General features: G+C 42.0%; 1 long non-coding RNA gene across 1 annotated transcript; it reads right to left on the bottom strand.

Moving 5' to 3' along the window:
* Positions 1-355: 355 nt before the first annotated feature.
* Positions 356-15,739, bottom strand: LOC120993319. Its single transcript, XR_005777214.1, has 4 exons — positions 15,581-15,739; positions 11,533-11,542; positions 10,434-10,437; positions 356-366 (listed from the first exon to the last, which is right to left on the bottom strand). It is a non-coding gene; the product is annotated as an uncharacterized LOC120993319 (long non-coding RNA).
* Positions 15,740-17,093: the final 1,354 nt, after the last annotated feature.

The raw sequence follows: 17,093 nt of genomic DNA on the forward strand, positions 1-17,093 counted from the left end.
ATCTCCCTCAGATCCCTTGGGATCCAGGTGCCCAAGTATTTAACTGCCCCAGCTGTCCATCTAAAGGGTAAAGAGGCGGCTAGGGACGATTCCAGCGAGCTTGTTAGTGATGTATTTCCCTCTTTGTGTATTACTGTGATGTGTGCATGTGTCATGTCTCTAGGGAGCGGGTTTCCTACTGATACCGAGTTCAGCGCTTTTGTGAGCGGGGTTTTTAGAAGGGTTCGGTATTTCATGTAGTAAGAGGCTGTTTAGTCCAGACCAGGAGCTTTACTTGGTTGCATAGATTTTAGAGCTTCCATTAATTCCTCCTCCGAGATGGGTTCATTAAGAGCCGCGAGAGCCTCGCGGGCACTTAATGAGAGCCTCCCTTGGGATTTTTCGGTAGATCGAATCGATAGGTATTTGCGCATTGACACTGTCTGGGCTGGGTTATTTGGGTTCAAGCAAGGCAGATTATATAAATCCCTATAATATAGAGCAAAACCCTCTGCTATCTTATCTGAAATAGTTAGGTTGGGCCCCTGGGGGGAAGCAATCAAAAGGTACATAATTTCTGGCTCTTTGTTCTCGTAAGGAGTGAGCCAACGTCCTGCTACATTTGTTAACATATTCAAAGAAATGTCGTCTACCCCTGTTAGTAGTATTTTGGTGCTTACATCAAGTTTCCCCCGAGCTACTAATAAGGCTGTGCAAGAGGCTAGAGCGTGCGATTGTTTATGCGCCTGTTTTAGGCGGGAGACCTCAGCAAGTAGTTTAGATATTTCGGTCGCTTTCTCTTTTTTACGTCTGGCTCCATGTTTGATGAGTGCCCCCCTAACCACACACTTATGGGCCGTCCAGACTGTCAAAGGGGAAGTGTTGTCCACCTGCTTCTCTTCAAAATAACTTGAGAGGACCATTTGGATGTCTTGTGAGATTTCTATATCTTGTAGCAGGGATTCGTTCAATCCCCACTGCCAAGAAAATTTGGAGCCAGGGTTTTTTTTTCAGGGAAACATGTAGCATTTCATGGTCTGAGAAAGTCAGAGTCAATAGAAGAGGAATCAAGGATGGACATTGCCGAATTTCAGATCAGGATAGTAATCCTGTCTGGAATAAACATCCCTTGCCAGAGAATAATAAGTATAATCCCGAAAGTCAGGGCTATAGCCCTCCAAGCGCCTACCAGCTGGTGTAAATGCAGGAGCGTTTATTGCGGTGGAGATACAAGTAAGCTAAATGAGAGGCCTCCCCTGGAGACATCTACCAAATGGGCCTTTGGCAAAGTTTAGATCCCCTCCGACCAACAGTGTGCCCTCTGTAAAACCATCAAGTCTTGATAGATTCTCGCTAAGGCCTTAAATTTGATTAGTATTGGGCAGTGTGGCAGGCGCAGCACTATGAAGTGCCTTTTGCGCTGTGGCATTAGAAGAATTCTGATATCCTCTGACTTTTAGTCTAACCAAACTGTCTGTTACTCTGTAATTTCCTCTAGCGCCGTTCTATGGAAACAGTAGGTTTAAAGAGCACACCAAATGCTTGAAATAACTTCTTTAATAACTTAAACTTTTCTTCATATAACTCTGCCGACTCCGCAGCAGATAGTCCATGTACAAAACACGTGTTGCATAAAGTATTCATAAATGGCCATATGCATAATATGGTGGTTCAACTGTTCAATCTTGTCATTCAACATAAAATGGTGGATATATTTCTCTCTTCAGTATCTGCACACTCACTTTAAGTTATTAAGCACTTTATGATCTCTCTGAGAGATATATCTGAGGTCTAGCTAATAGTTCTACTTGCTGAATTTGGTCGCAATTTGCAGTATGCTTCCATAAAACACAGCTCTTAGTAGAGTGAATGTCTGCTCAGATTCTCTCTCTGGTGTAATGATTCTAGCAGTTCCTGCTAGGGGAATTTCCCACACAGGCTTTGTGTGAGGCTGGCTGTGATTGGTAAAAACTCCTGCTGTGTGTGAGGCTGGCTGTGATTGGTCTAGACTCCTGCCCAGCAACAACAGTTTAACTCTATGCTTTCTGTTGTTTCTGCTGGGTCATTGAGCTTACCTCACATCCATATAATGAATCTTAAAGGCATATTATCTTTTCTGCTCTTGTAAACACAATATATAACAGTTATATGACATCCAAACATGATGTCACAAGCTTTTGTCTTTAACACACAAACATAGAAACTATATTAAGGTTATTGGCAGGTCTAACTGTATAAACACACAAGCTATATTAGGAACCTAGGAAAGGTCTTAGCTGGCCAGCTACACTCCAACCAAAATTACCTATAATTCTATGTTCTTAGTGGTAGGACTTAAACATGAATTTGAGAAGTTTTCCATCATGTTCTCAACTTCCAAGTGTCTTTTATCACTCTCAAGTAGAACAACTAACTTCTGTATAGGACGTTCCAACTTGAGTGGAGTAGTGAGACGTTCATCCTTTTTGTCAAGTTTTGAGTCTCCTATTTGCAACAACACTCTTCTTACTAGTTTGTCTTCAACCTTTTGTACTTCTAGAACTTTGGCCAATTTCCATTGACTTCTAGGTAAATCTTCTTCTTTAACCCCTTCAGGACACAGCCTTATTTCACCTTAAGGACCAGGCCACTTTTTGCAAATCTGACCAGTGTCACTTTAAGTGGTGATAACTTTAAAATGCTTTTACTTAGCCAGGCCATTCTGAGAATGTTTTTTCGTCACATATTGTCCTTCATGACACTGGTAAAATGGAGTAAAAAAATTTAGCAAATTTCCAAGTTTCAATTTCTCTACTTCTATAATACATAGTAATATCTACAAAAATAGTTATTACTTTACATTCCCCATATGTCTACTTCATGTTAGGATCATTTTGGGAATTACATTTTATTTTTGGGGGACGTTACAAGGCTTAGAAGTTTAGAAGTAAAATATTGAAATTTCTCTGAAATTTTCAAAACCAACTTTTTAAGGACCAGTTCAGGTCTGAAGGGTCACCTTTGTGAGTCTTACATAATATAAACCACGCCAAAAAGGACCCCATTCTAGAAACTACTAGCCCCTCAAGGTATTCAACACTGATTTTACAAACGTCGTTAACCCCTTTAGGTGTTCCACATGAATGAATAGAAAATAGAGATACAATTTCAAAATGTCACTTTTTGGCAGATTTTCCATTTTAATATTTTTTTTCCAGTTTACAAAGCAAGGGTTAACAGCCAAACCAAAGTCAATATTTATGGCTTTGATCTTTAGTTTACAGAAACAACCCCAATTGTGGTCGTAAACTGCTGTACGGGCACACGGCAGGGGGCGCAGAAGGAAAGGAATGCCATACGGTTTTTGGAAGGGAGATTTTGCTGGGACTGTTTTTTTGACACCATGTGCCATTGTAGCCCCCCTGATGCCACCCCTAGAGTAGAAACTCCCAAAAAGTGACCCCATTTTAGAAACTACGGGATAGGGTGGAAGTTTGTTGGTACTAGTTAGGTACATATGATTTTTGGTTGCTCTATATTACACTTTTTGTGAGGCAAGGGTAACAAGAAATAGCTGTTTTGGCACCGTTTTTATTTTTGTTATTTACAACATTCATCTGACAGGTTAGATCATGTGGTATTTTTATAGAGCAGGTTGTCACGGACGGCGGCGATACCTAATATGATACAATTTTTTATTTATGTAAGTTTTACACAATGATTTCATTTAAAAAAAAAAAAAAAAAAAACATATTATTGGTGTCTCCATAGTCTGAGAGCCATAGTTTTTTTCAGTTTTTGGGCGATTATCTTAGGTAGGGTCTCATTTTTTGCGGGATGAGATGAACGGTTTGATTGGCACTATTTTGTGGTGCAGTTGACTTTTTGATCGCTTGCTAGTACACTTTTGTGATGTAAGATGACAAAAAAAAGGCTTATTTTTTACACCGTTTTTTTTTTTTTTTTACGGTGTTCATCTGAGGGGTTGGTCATGTGATATTTTATAGAGCAGGTTATTACGGATGCGGTGATACCTAATATGCATACTTTTTTTATTTATGTAAGTTTTACACAATAATATCATTTTTGAAACAAACAAAAATATCATGTTTTAATGTCTCCATAGTCTGAGAGCCATAGTTTTTCAGTTTTTAGGCGATTATCTTAGGTAGGGTCTCATTTTTGCGGGATGAGATGACGGTTTGATTGGCACTATTTTAGGGGCATATTGACGTTTTGACTTGCTTGCTTTTACACTTTATGTGATGTAAGATGACAAAAAAACTGGCTTTTTTACACCGTTTTTATTTTATTTTTTTAACGGGTGTTCATCTGAGGGGTTAGGTCATGTGATATTTCTATAGAGGCATAGAGGGCGGTCCGATACTGACACGGCGATACCTAATAGGTATACTTTTTAAATTTACTTAAGTTTAACACAATAACAGCTTTTTTAAAACCAAAAAAATGATTGTTTTGTGTCTCTATATTCTGAGGCCATAGTTTTTTTATTTTTTTGGACGATTAACTTAGGGATGGGAGGGTCTAATTTTTTGCGGTAATGAGTGTGATGGTAGATTGGTACTTATTTTGGTGGGCATACGCCTTTTTGTACGCTTATTGTTGTAAGTTGGGGGGCTTTTTGTGATGTAAGGTGACAAAAAAAGTGTTATTTAGCACCAGATTTATTTTTATTTTTACTGGTGTTAATCTGGGGAGTTACGTCATGTGATATGTTTATAGAGCCGGGTCGATACGGATGCGGCGATACCTAATATGTCTACTTTTTTGCCCCCTCTTTTTTTACCAATTTTTTTTTTTAACTTTATTTGGGGGGAAAATTGCACGGGACCCCCGCCCTTGCATTTAGCCAAGGTGCCTGCTCAATGATGAATGATCGGAAATACACAGGACGTACCTGTACGCCCTGTGTCCTTAAGTACCAGGACATCAGGGCGTACCAGTACGCCCTGTGTCCTGAAGAGGTTAACTAACACTATGCTACCAACCTGGACATTTCTTCTGGGTGTTTGCCATTTACTTCTTAGCATAAGATTGGCTAAGTACTCTTTTCTCCATCTATTCCAAAACTGTTCTGATAGATATTGAACTCTTCACCATCTCCTTTTAGCATATAAATCCTCTTTGGTGAACTTGCCAGGTGGTGGCTGTATGTAATCAGACTTAAGGTGAAGTAGATGGTTGGGAGTTAAAGGGTCCAAACTTGTTGGATCGTTGATATTATCAACTGTAAGTGGACAACTGTTAACAATAGACATTACTTCAAAGAATAGGGTCCTAAGTGAAGCATCTATTCTTCCGGCGTTCTTTTTCAACATTGAACTTATTTCTTACCGTTCTGATTTGTCTTTGCCAAACTCCTCCTGTATGGCTTGCATGTAGAGCATTCATATGAAAATCACACTGTTTCTCTAACAAATACTCTTTCTTTATCGATCTCTTTTATAACTTTCTTCAATTCATTCTTTGCTCTGACAAAATTAGATCCAAGCTCTCTGACAGTACCTCTTCAGAAAATTTGCTACTGATGGGCAATCCTTTTCATTCTGATTGGCCAGGTACTTCATACCATAATTGGCACAACCTGGAGACGATGCTGCTCCAAACAAGTGTACTTTCATTCTGTATTCTGCTGGCTCTGAATCTGTATCTCTGTCTTTCCACCATAGAAACCTCAGGAAGTCTCTATCTTCATTCTTCACATAAAACTGGTGGAACATCTTTTCAACGTCACATATGACCGCTATGGGATAATTTCTGAATCTACAGAGTACTCCAGGCAGAGTGTTTGTAAGATCTGGTCCTTTTAGTAGATGATCATTCAATCTAACACCATTGTACTTTGCTGAGCAATCAAATACTACTCTAATCTTATCTGGTTTCTTTCAGTGGTAAACACCTTGATGTGGGATGTACCACACTTCTCCTTCTTTAGGTTGGTTATTAACTTTCTCTGCATGTCCTTCTACAAGGATGCCTTCCATGATTTTTTTAAATAATCATTCTTGAGTTTGGGATCTCTTCCCACCCTTTTCTTCAAACATTTCAATCTGGCTAGGGCAAGATTTCTGTTATTTGGAAGACGAGGTCGTTCTCTAAAAAGGTATGGGCATTTCAAGATGACCTTGTTGATTCTGCTGAATACTTTCTTCTAGAGTGTGTACGAACTTTATGTCTTCCTGGGATACACTCTTTTCTTTAGAACTGATGTCTGCAAAGTCGGATTCAGGGATCTTGATTACTTTTGTTGGACTTACAGTTGGTAACTCTTGGACAGATATTCGATGACACAATCCGGTCACCTGTCTTGAGGTTTGCTATCTGATGTTTTCCTCCAACAACACCCCATCCTAGATCAGTTTTAACAAGGCTTCGGGACAATCGTAACCTATCAACAGTCCAACACCAAACTCCTTCAGCGGGGACATTTCATGAAATATGACAGATAGGTGCTCCCATTTATTGGTTGTTTCACAGGTAGGTGTCACGGTCATATTGGTGTTTGACTGTGATGCGGTTGCCATGCAGACTCGTTGCTTGTGGCAACGTGTAGTTTGTGGTTTGCACGTGCACTTCCCCTTTAAGTTGTGTCTCCCTGCTGTGGTCTCCCATGCTGCATGTCGCCTCTTCTAGCTATTTAGCCTTTGCTTGTAGCTTGGAGGTTAGTTGTTATCTAGCCTGGCTTTAGGCTGGAAGCTATGCTCCATTCTATGGCTATTCCATCTGCCCAGTCTTTGAGGGCCACCTTGTTGGACATCAAGGTCTCTTAGCAATGTCATTCTTTTGTCTCCCTTGTATCCTCTATGTACCCAACCTCCCTTGTTGTATGTTTGGTGTGGGTTTATGTTCAGGGATTGTTGTACATCATGTTTGTTGTTACATGTCTGGGATGTTGTTGGTGTTTGTCCCTGCATGTGTGCAAGATGTTTGCCTGTGTGTGTTGTCCCTCCGGAAGGGGGTTGGTTTCCAGGAGGGGTGAACCATTTTCCTAGGATGTGCAGTTGCTGGAGTCCTGGTTCCTGTGTGTCAGTAGGGAATGCATCCAGAAGGGATGGCAGTGCGTCTTTTGGGTTCCAGGTTACTTCAGCTGTGTTTTTCATTGGTGTCCTCCAGCAGCTGCGGCAGGTAAGTGACCAGATTTACTGTTGTTGGTTCAGTTGTCTCTGGCAACTGGTTACTTACCTGTCATTTCCTTGGTGTTGTTGTCCTTTGTTGCTAGGCCTGTGGGAGACTCTGGTTCATCCGTGTTGTGGATGAACCAGTTGGTCTTTTGTCCCTTTATCCTCACCTCAGGGTAATTCTGGGATTTCAGGGTTCTGAGGTTCCAGCGTATGGGCCCTCCTACAATCAGGGTCGGCTTATACAGATATGAGACTAGGGCCAGATTTAGGGATGCTTTAGGAGGTTACCTGCTCCCTGATCCCAGCATCCAGGCTTAGTTGCTACCTTATATCTCTGACATTGTACGGTGGGGGGGTTTTCCCCATTCCCCACCGTGACAGTAGGTATGCGATTTTGATCTACAGGTATATCGTCTTTTGTATAAGCTGGAGGTAGATCTAATGTGAAGTTTGAATGAAGTCCTCTAACTCTCAGTCCTTTGACCCTTTGAATGTTCACTAATGTGTCTATCCCCATCATTGTGGTGAGTTTGAGCTTCACTGGTTCTGTAGCCACTTGTAATTTCTTGCAGATTGCTTGATCAATGAAGGTGGCGTCACTCTGGGCATCCAGTAGCGCATAGGCGTATACATTCTTGTTCCTCCTTTTAGGATTTGAAATACAAACTGGTACACCATTGATGTGCCGTTGCTTTCTCCTTCCCTCACTCTGCAAGAGAATAATGATACTTTCTTTCCTTCCTCAGTATCTTTAGGTATTGAGGATTTATCTTTCTTTGGACATTCTTCATGTACTGGTGTAGGATGGCGTCCTTTGCAAATGCTGCATGTGGCCTTTTTCTTACACTCCTTAGAAACATGCCCTTTTCTTAGACAACCGAAGCATAGTTAGTTCTCAAGTACAAACCTTTTCTTTTCATCTGGGGACTTCTCCTTCAATTGTTGGCACTTGTGTATCGAGTGGTTCTCTCCACAGAACATACATTTGAAGGTAGTCTGAAGATTTTGTCGGTTGTGTCTCTCTACTGATCCCAGTAGTGACTTTGGACTTGCTCTCGTAGGTATCTGGACCTTTAGCTGCTGCGTTGGTTGGAAAGCTAGTTGCTCTTGCACGTCTTATCTCTCTTGCAGGCCTTTCTTCTAAAGATTTTAAGACGTAAGATGATGTTACTGGATTACACGCTATCCGTGCTTCCTTATTGACGAACTCATAGAACTCTTTAAAACTTGGGAAGTTCTTACCTAGAATCTAACTGTTCAGTCACATAGCGATTCCATCTAGAAGTCACTTCTTCAGGTAGCTTAGCTAGCATTCCTTTGGTTGCTAGATAGCCGTTTCAGTACTTCTATACCTTGAACATGTGGGATTGCATTGCTGCATGCCTGCAGGAAGTCACCATACTCTTGGAGTTGAAGTGTTCTTTAGGACCTATTTAGGCCAGGTTTATTCAATTTCTCTCTAAAAGCTCTTTGTACTAAGAAAGGATGACCATATCTTGCATTTAATTTTTCCCAAGCTTGATGTAGGCTTCTTTCGTTTTTTCTATAGAGAGTTACTTTCAAGAACTTTCTTTGCTTCCCCACCAACATATCTCTGAAGGTAGAATAACTTGTCGACTGGACTAAAGCAATGATGCTCAATGATCATTTCAAAACTTGCCTTCCACTCTATGAACTTCAGTACGTCTCCTGAAAATACAGTAGGTTTCATAATGGGAAGTCTAGCTAGGACTGTTTTCTGTGGTCTTGCTGGGACAATGGTTGTAACATTATCCCGAGCATTACCGTGGCATCTAGAAATAGAATCATCCGGTTGTATTTTCTCACTTAGTTCTGAATTAGGTGAGTCCCTTTCTATTTATTTTCCGGTAGAGATAGAGGGTAAATCCACACACCTTTTTCCCAACACTGGACTAGGCCTCTCTTTGACTTTCTGAGCAGGGATGGAAGGATAATGACTTATTTCCTCACTAAGTGCCGGAGATTTCCTTCCATTCTCCTGGGAGCATGTAGGAAAATAGGAGTCTGATTCTTCACTTAGTACAGATTTGAACCTATGACTACTCTGATTCATATCCTCATTGTGTATATGATCTTAACTTTTTTTTGCCTTTCCAGACTTTTCAATTCAGCTTCCATTTGATGGCGCTGTGCCTCCATTTAAGCTTCCATTTGATGGCGCTGTGCCTCCATTTTAGCTTCCATTTGACATCGCTGTGCCTCGATGGCAGCTTCCATTTCAATTACTGCTCTCTTGACAGCAAATTGTTCAGCTAATTCCTTTCTTTTGGCTAAAGTATTTGAGGACTCGATTATAGGGGTGGCACTTCTGCTAGAGAAGGAAGTCACACTTGAGATTGTGGTTCCCCTTAAGGACCTAGTCTCTCCTAAAAGCTCATTCATTCTACTTCTGCCTCAACTTCATTATACACTGCTGTCCAAATAAAAGTTGCCACCCTAGATTTAACTAAGCACAATAGTTATGAGCCCTCCTATTGGATAATTACTGCATGCGTCATTATCTTTCAGCTGGCAACAAGCTATTTAACTCAACTGGTGCAATTGAGTTGCTTCTCATTTCTTAAACAACCATGTCGAAAGACACATCTCGTGGTCGTGGAAAAGATGTTAGTCTGTTGAGAAGGGTGAAATCATTGGCAGGCATCAAGCAGAGAAAACATCTAAGGAAATTTCAGAAACTACTAAAATGGGTTAAGAAACGGTCCCAACGCATTATTAAAAACTGGAAGGATAGTGGGAACCCATCGTATCGAGGAAGAAATGTGGCGGGAAAAAAATCCTGAATGATCGTGATCGGCGATCAATTAAGCGTTTGGTGAAATCAATCGAAGAAAAACAACAGTAGAACTCAGCGCTATGTTTAATAGTGAAAGTAAGATCATATCCACACGCATAATGCCAAGGGAACTCAAGGGATTGGGACTTAACAGCTGTGTAGCCGTAAGAAAACCATTAATTAGTGAGGCAAACCAGAAAAAAAGGCTTCAATTTTCAAGAGAGCATAAAGATTGGACTCTGGAGCAATGGAAGAAGGCCATGTGGTCTGATGAGTCGAGATCTACCCTGTTCCAGAGTGATGGGCGCATCAGGGTAAGAAGAGAGGCAGATGAAGTGATGCACCCATCATGCCTAGTGCCTACTATACAAGCCTGTGGGGCAGTGCTATGATCTGGGGTTGCTGCAGTTGGTCAGGCCTAGGTTCAGTAACAGTAGTTGCTGCAAGAATGAGGGTAGCTGAACATACTGAATCACCAGGTTATTCTATCAATGGATTTTTTTCCCCCTGATGGCACAGGCATATTCCAAGATGACAATGCTAGGATTCATGGGGCTCAAATTGTGAAAAGAGTGTTCAGGAGCATGAGAATCATTTTTTACACATGGATTGGCCACCACAGTGTCCAGACCTTAACCCCATTGAGAATCTTTGGAATGTGCTGGAGAATGCTTTGCGCAGCAGTCAGACTCTACCATCATCAATGCAAGATCTTGGTGAAAAATGTATGCAACACTGGGATGGGAAAATAAATCTAGTGACATTACAGACGCTTATCGAAACATATGGCACAGCGAATGCGTGCCGTAATGAAAGCTAAAGGTGGTCCAATGAATATTTTTGGTGACAACTTTTTTTTGGACGGGCAGTGCAATTAGCTGCAGATGAAAGTTCTCTCATGAGCTTTACTAAATCTTTAGTGACTGCAGTACATGTGTCCATGTTCCTTACAATATCCTGGAAAGGTGTCGCAAACGACCGCAGGTTGACATATGCGGCCATAAGCTCCGATTCAGATTCTTCTACCGTCTCTACCACATCACTCAAGTTCCTTTTCATACTTTCTTGCTTTAGCTTTCTACGAATGACTTTGATGTATGATTTCCACCTATCATACATCCTGGCAAACTATTTTCCTTTCAGTGCTGCTTCTTGCTCTAAATTTTCCAGCATCTTTGGGGTCAGTTTTCTGGCACGTGATGAACGTCTTAGTTCATTTGTTTGGGCTAGATTTGTTTGAGGCAAGACTAATGCTGCATCAGACTCTAACTCAGACAGGTTCTCTTGCTCTTCCCCCTCTGCTCTATTTATCTTTGTATCCTCTAATAGTGGCATGGTTATACTAGGCTCAGACATTTTACTTTAAATGCTATAACAATCAATACGAATAGTAAAGGAACTTTCACTTTAAATGCAATATTGATAAATGCAGAAATAAATGACTTTCACTTTAAATGTAATAGCAATAGATGCAGGCAATAAATGATTTTCACTTTAAATGCAATAGAGTCCGTGTATTACAAACTGTCCTTTGACTTTTATTCCTGAACACGAAAATGTCTCTTTATGACAAAACCTATGTGCAATGATAAGAAATAAAAGGAAAGCTCTGACCTTGATCTGAAGAGCAGGAACAAATGTCAGTCTAAAAGGAAACATGTCTTTTGCTGTGATGCGATGCTCTGCGCTGACTTGCTCTGTGAAGACTCGCGATGCTCTGGGCAGACTCGCGATGCTCTGGGCAGACTTGCGATGCTCTGGCTTGGATACGCTGCTTGCAGGCTTTGGGCCTAGTGGCAGGAAACTAGCTGGCTGCAGTACATGGCCTCTTCGTGGGTAGCGGTGCTGGCACTCTAGCTCTGGACTTTCACCATGCGTCTATTTTTCTCTCTAGGGATCGCAGTAGGGTTGGCGCTCTTTCTCTGACTATTTTGCCTTTGACGTTCTGCCACTTTAAGAGTCGGCTGCAGTTTGACTAATGCACACGTTCTATGGCCTCTATGGTAGCTCAGCTGAGGTGTTTCTGCTTGCTCACTCAGGGAACAGTTGCTGTATATGCTGGTGCTTCCACTGTGGCAGGCGCAGCACTATGAAGTGCCTTTAGCGCTGTGGCATTAGAAGAATTCTGATATCTCTGACTTTTAGTCTAACGAGGCTGTCTGTTACTCTGTAATTCCTCTAGCGCCGTTCTATGGAAACAGTAGGTTTAAAGAGCACACCAAATGCTTGAAATAACTTCTTTATTAACTTAAACCTTTCTTCATATAACACTGCCACCTCTGCAGCAGATAGTCCATGTACAAAACACGTGTTTCATAAAGAGTCATAAAATGGAGGTATGCATAAGATGGTGGTTTAACGGTTCAATCTTGTCATTGTCATGTACTTTATGATCTCTCTGAGAGATATATCTGAGGTCTAACTAATAGTTCTACTTGCTGAATTTGGTTGCAATTGGCAGTATGCAGTTAGCAGTAACTATTTGCAGATTGGTCGAGTATGATCTGGTATGGTTATATGCAATTTGGATTGCAATATGGAATTTAAATTTGGAATCTGGTATGAAATTTGTGAACTTTGTAGTTTGCAATAGGTGGAACTGTAAGTAAACACACATAGAACTAGTTCAGTATTCAGTTCTAATCACTATATTAACATTAGGAACATTATATAACTGTTTTAAATACCTATTTTGGCCTCTCTGCTTCCATAAAATACAGCTCTTAGTGGAGTGAATGTCTGTTCAGCTTTTCTCTGGTGTAATGATTCTAGCAGTTCCTGCTAGGGGAATTTCCCACACAGGCTGTGTGTGAGGTTGGCTGTGATTGGTCTAGACTCCTGCCCAACAACAACAGTTTAACTCTATGCTTTCTGATGTTTCTGCTGTGTCATTGAGCTTACCTCACATCCAAATAATTAATCTTAAAGGCATATTAACTTTTATGCTTCTGTGAACACAATATATAACAGTTATGTGACATCCAAACATGAAGTCACTATAAATAACTCTGCTTTTGTCTTTAACACACAAGCATAAAAAATGTATTAAGGTTATTGGCAGGTCTAGCTGTATAAACACACAAGCTATATTAGCAACCTAGGACAGGTCTTAGCTGGCCAGCTACAGGCAGGTATACTTTGGCCGGGGTATAGAGATGCATCCTTTCAGGAATAGAAATCTGCCTTCCTCATCTGTTTGGACATCTACAAGTTCCCAGGGGGCCGCTCTAGATATCAGTATGCTTACTCCTCTTGACTTCAAAACTTAGTAACATCTATGGTAAGTGTCTGGGTACCTGGGAGATCTAAAGAGGGGAAGGGCACCCTTGCGGAAATGTGTTTCCTGTATAAATGCAATTTGTACCTTCTTACTCCATAGGAGCCCGAGAATGGAAGACCTTTTCTCGGGTGTGTTGAGACCATTGGCGTTGTGACACAGTGAGAGGTTTGGTCTGGGAAAACAGGTATTTTCCTCCCAGCATGTGCTGCTGGGCTGATTTACAGCCAGGAGAGGTCAAATGCCGGACCGGATTTTAAATGCCAGTCCGGGTTTTGGCAGCACCTACTTGTCCTTAAATAGGCAGCTGGGCTCAGAAGCCAGGACTCTGTGTTGGGATTTGGGAGCCCTGTGTCTGGATGAAGGCTTTCTACCTGTTTGGCGTGCAAACAGGTTGGTGCTGCTATGCTCAAGGACTCTTTGAGGCAGAACTGGCGCATGGTGTGAATTACCACCAACACCGCAAGGTGACTTTTTGTTTGATTTTGACTGCTTGTTTTGTCACTTGCATAAAGTGTGAATAAAACACTGAACTGTTTGATCCAAACAACTTGTTGTTGCCTCTATACTGCATCCGCTAATCCTGTCTACCAGAGCAAAACCCCAAAATTGGTGGAGCATGCGAGCAAGAGGAGTGAGGCTGGCGTGAACGCCGATATTTTGGGCTTCTGCATTTTTCAGGCACGATTGTATGTCGTAGATTAAACCAGCTGTATTACAACCAGCGCCCGACCCCTTTAAAGCTGACCTACAACAGTGAAGAAAAATGGCTGGGTTGTTATGGAAACCTGGTGCAAAACTGTGTGTATGTGGAGACTAAGGACCTGCCTCTATAAGCTGTGTATGGCAGTTGGGATATGAAGAGAAAGACCTGCAGGCTTCTATTGGCTAATGTAGGTCATGTGATTTGCCATATTTGCATTTTTTGGGAATATCTCGGGAACGGTACTTACTGCTGAGACCCGGTCTAAAACCTTCCCGGACACCTGATGTACATGTTTGCCAAATATCATGATTGTAAATGCGACAGTGCAGATTCCTTTAGCGGACATAATACACACACACATACACTCAGCTTTATATACTAGGTAGAGCAGTGTACAGTCGTGGCCAAAAGTTTTGAGAATGACACAAATATTAGTTTTCACAAAGTTTGCTGCTAAACTGCTTTTAGATCTTTGTTTTAGTTGTTTCTGTGATGTAGTGAAATATAATTACACGCACTTCATACGTTTCAAAGGCTTTTATCGACAATTACATGACATTTATGCAAAGAGTCAGTATTTGCAGTGTTGGCCCTTCTTTTTCAGGACCTCTGCAATTCGACTGGGCATGCTCTCAATTAACTTCTGGGCCAATTCCTGACTGATAGCAAACCATTCTTTCATAATCACTTCTTGGAGCTGGTCAGAATTAGTGGGTTTTTGTTTGTCCACCCACCTCTTGAGGATTGACCACAAGTTCTCAATGGGATTAAGATCTGGGGAGTTTCCAGGCCATGGACCCAAAATGTCAACGTTTTGGTCCCCGAGCCACTTAGTTACTTTTGCCTTATGGCACGGTGCTCCATCGTGCTGGAAAATGCATTGTTCTTCACCAAACTGTTGTTGGATTGTTGGAAGAAGCTGCTGTTGGAGGGTGTTTTGGTACCATTCTTTATTCATGGCTGTGTTTTTGGGCAAAATTGCGAGTGAGCCCACTCCCTTGGATGAGAAGCAACCCCACACATGAATGGTCTCAGGATGCTTTACTGTTGGCATGACACAGGACTGATGGTAGCGCTCACCTTTTCTTCTCCGGACAAGCCTTTTTCCAGATGCCCCATACAATCGGAAAGAGGCTTCATCGGAGAATATCACTTTGCCCCAGTCCTCAGCAGTCCATTCACCATACTTTCTGCAGAAGATCAATCTGTCAATCTGAGAGAAGTGGCTTCTTTGCTGCCCTTCTTGACACCAGGCCATCTTCCAAAAGTCTTCGCCTCACTGTGCGTGCAGATGCGCTCACACCTGCCTGCTGCCATTCCTGAGCAAGCTCTGCACTGGTGGCACTCCGATCCCGCAGCTAAATCCTGGCGCTTGCTGGACTTTCTTGGACGCCCTGAAGCCTTCTTAACAAGAATTGAACCTCTTTCCTTGAAGTTCTTGATGATCCTATAAATTGTTGATTGAGGTGTAATCTTAGTAGCCACAATATCCTTGCCTGTGAAGCCATTTTTATGCAACGCAATGATGGCTGCACGCGTTTCTTTGCAGGTCACCATGGTTAACAATGGAAGAACAATGATTTCAAGCATCACCCTCCTTTTAACATGTCAAGTCTGCCATTTTAACCCAATCAGCCTGACATAATGATCTCCAGCCTTGTGCTCGTCAACATTCTCACCTGAGTTAACAAGACGATTACTGAAATGATTTTTTTGGGATAAAGTTAATTTTCATGACAAAGAAGGACTATGCAATTCATCTGATCACTCTTCATAACATTCTGGAGTATATGCAAATTGCTATTATAAAAACTTAAGCAGCAACTTTTCCAATTTCCAATATTTATGTAATTCTCAAAGCTTTTGGCCACGACTGTACTGATATGTGAGGTAAAGCATATATAGCAGTGTACTGATGTAAGGTATAAAAGATGCAGTGGTATATAGTATATACAGCAGTGTACTCATATATGATGTACGAGGTATAATAGATGCAGTGTGTACATATATAAAGTATATACAGCAGGGGAGCGTGGCCTAGGCCGGGGACGAGACCGGACGTGCGGCGGCAGAGCTCTGAGTGCAGAATAACAATCCGCTGCCATCTGCTGCCACAACATCTTTTTACTAGCCGCTTTCCGCTATATTAGGTATCCTCAGCCCAAGAGGATCACATAGAGGGGCGAATTGTGCGTTTTGGCCTCGATCTGTGTTTGAGGTCTACCTGAGACCAGGAGCACCGGCCTTTCCTGATTCCCAAGGCCGACCGGAAGTGGGGGTGGACCATGGAAGCTCCAACAAAGGCGACGAGGGCCTAAAAACAACCTGCGCCCATCACAGGATTAGACAGGTACCCTCCAGCTTTTCTCTCCCCTCCTGCCTTCGCATATATATAGCACAAAATAAGAGCAGGCACTGTGTAGACTGAGCTGTGGACACTGTATTACAGGGGACACTGTTCTACCATCCCCCTATGAGCGATCATCCTCAGTGCTATCTTATCCTTTTACACACCCAAGCCTTGGTGAGCCCTTGTGTGCTCCTGAAGATTGCTGCCGTACTACGTATATGTCTCCGTTGACTATAAAAACCACCCCCTGACTATGTAACTATTATTGTGACTACACAGCCACTACGCACCAACAGTGACATGTGACAGTCAGAGCCCTGACTACATCAACAGTGATCTTTAGCACTCTGGTCCTCTCCAAATATGCCAAAATACGGAAAACATCCTAAGAGTCCATTGACACATCCGTAGGTGTTTTGCGGTCCACAAATTGCGGATCCACAAAACATGGACACCGGCAATGTGTGTTCCGAATTTCGCGGACCGAACATCGCCGGACAAGAATAGGATATGTTCTATATTTTTCAGGAACGGAATTAGAAGTGTGGATCCGGAAATGCGGACAGCACATAGTGTGCTGTCCACATCCGTTCCGGCTCCATTGAAAATGAATGGGTCTGCACCAGGGTTGAGCGAACCCGAACTGTAAAGTTCGGGTTAGTACCGAACTTTAGAATTTTTGGACCCCGGACCCAAACCCGAACATTTCAGTAAAAGTTTGGGTTCGGGGTTCGGCGCTTTCTTGGCGCTTTTTGAAAGGCTGCAGAGCAGCCAATAACAAAGCGTTTAACTCTTTGCCCTTCAAAGCCATCACAGCCATGCCTACTAATGACATGGCTGTGATTGGCCAGTGTAGCATGTGA

Source organism: Bufo bufo, chromosome 3, assembly GCF_905171765.1.
Source record: "Bufo bufo chromosome 3, aBufBuf1.1, whole genome shotgun sequence".
NCBI classification, from domain to species: Eukaryota; Metazoa; Chordata; class Amphibia; order Anura; family Bufonidae; genus Bufo; species Bufo bufo.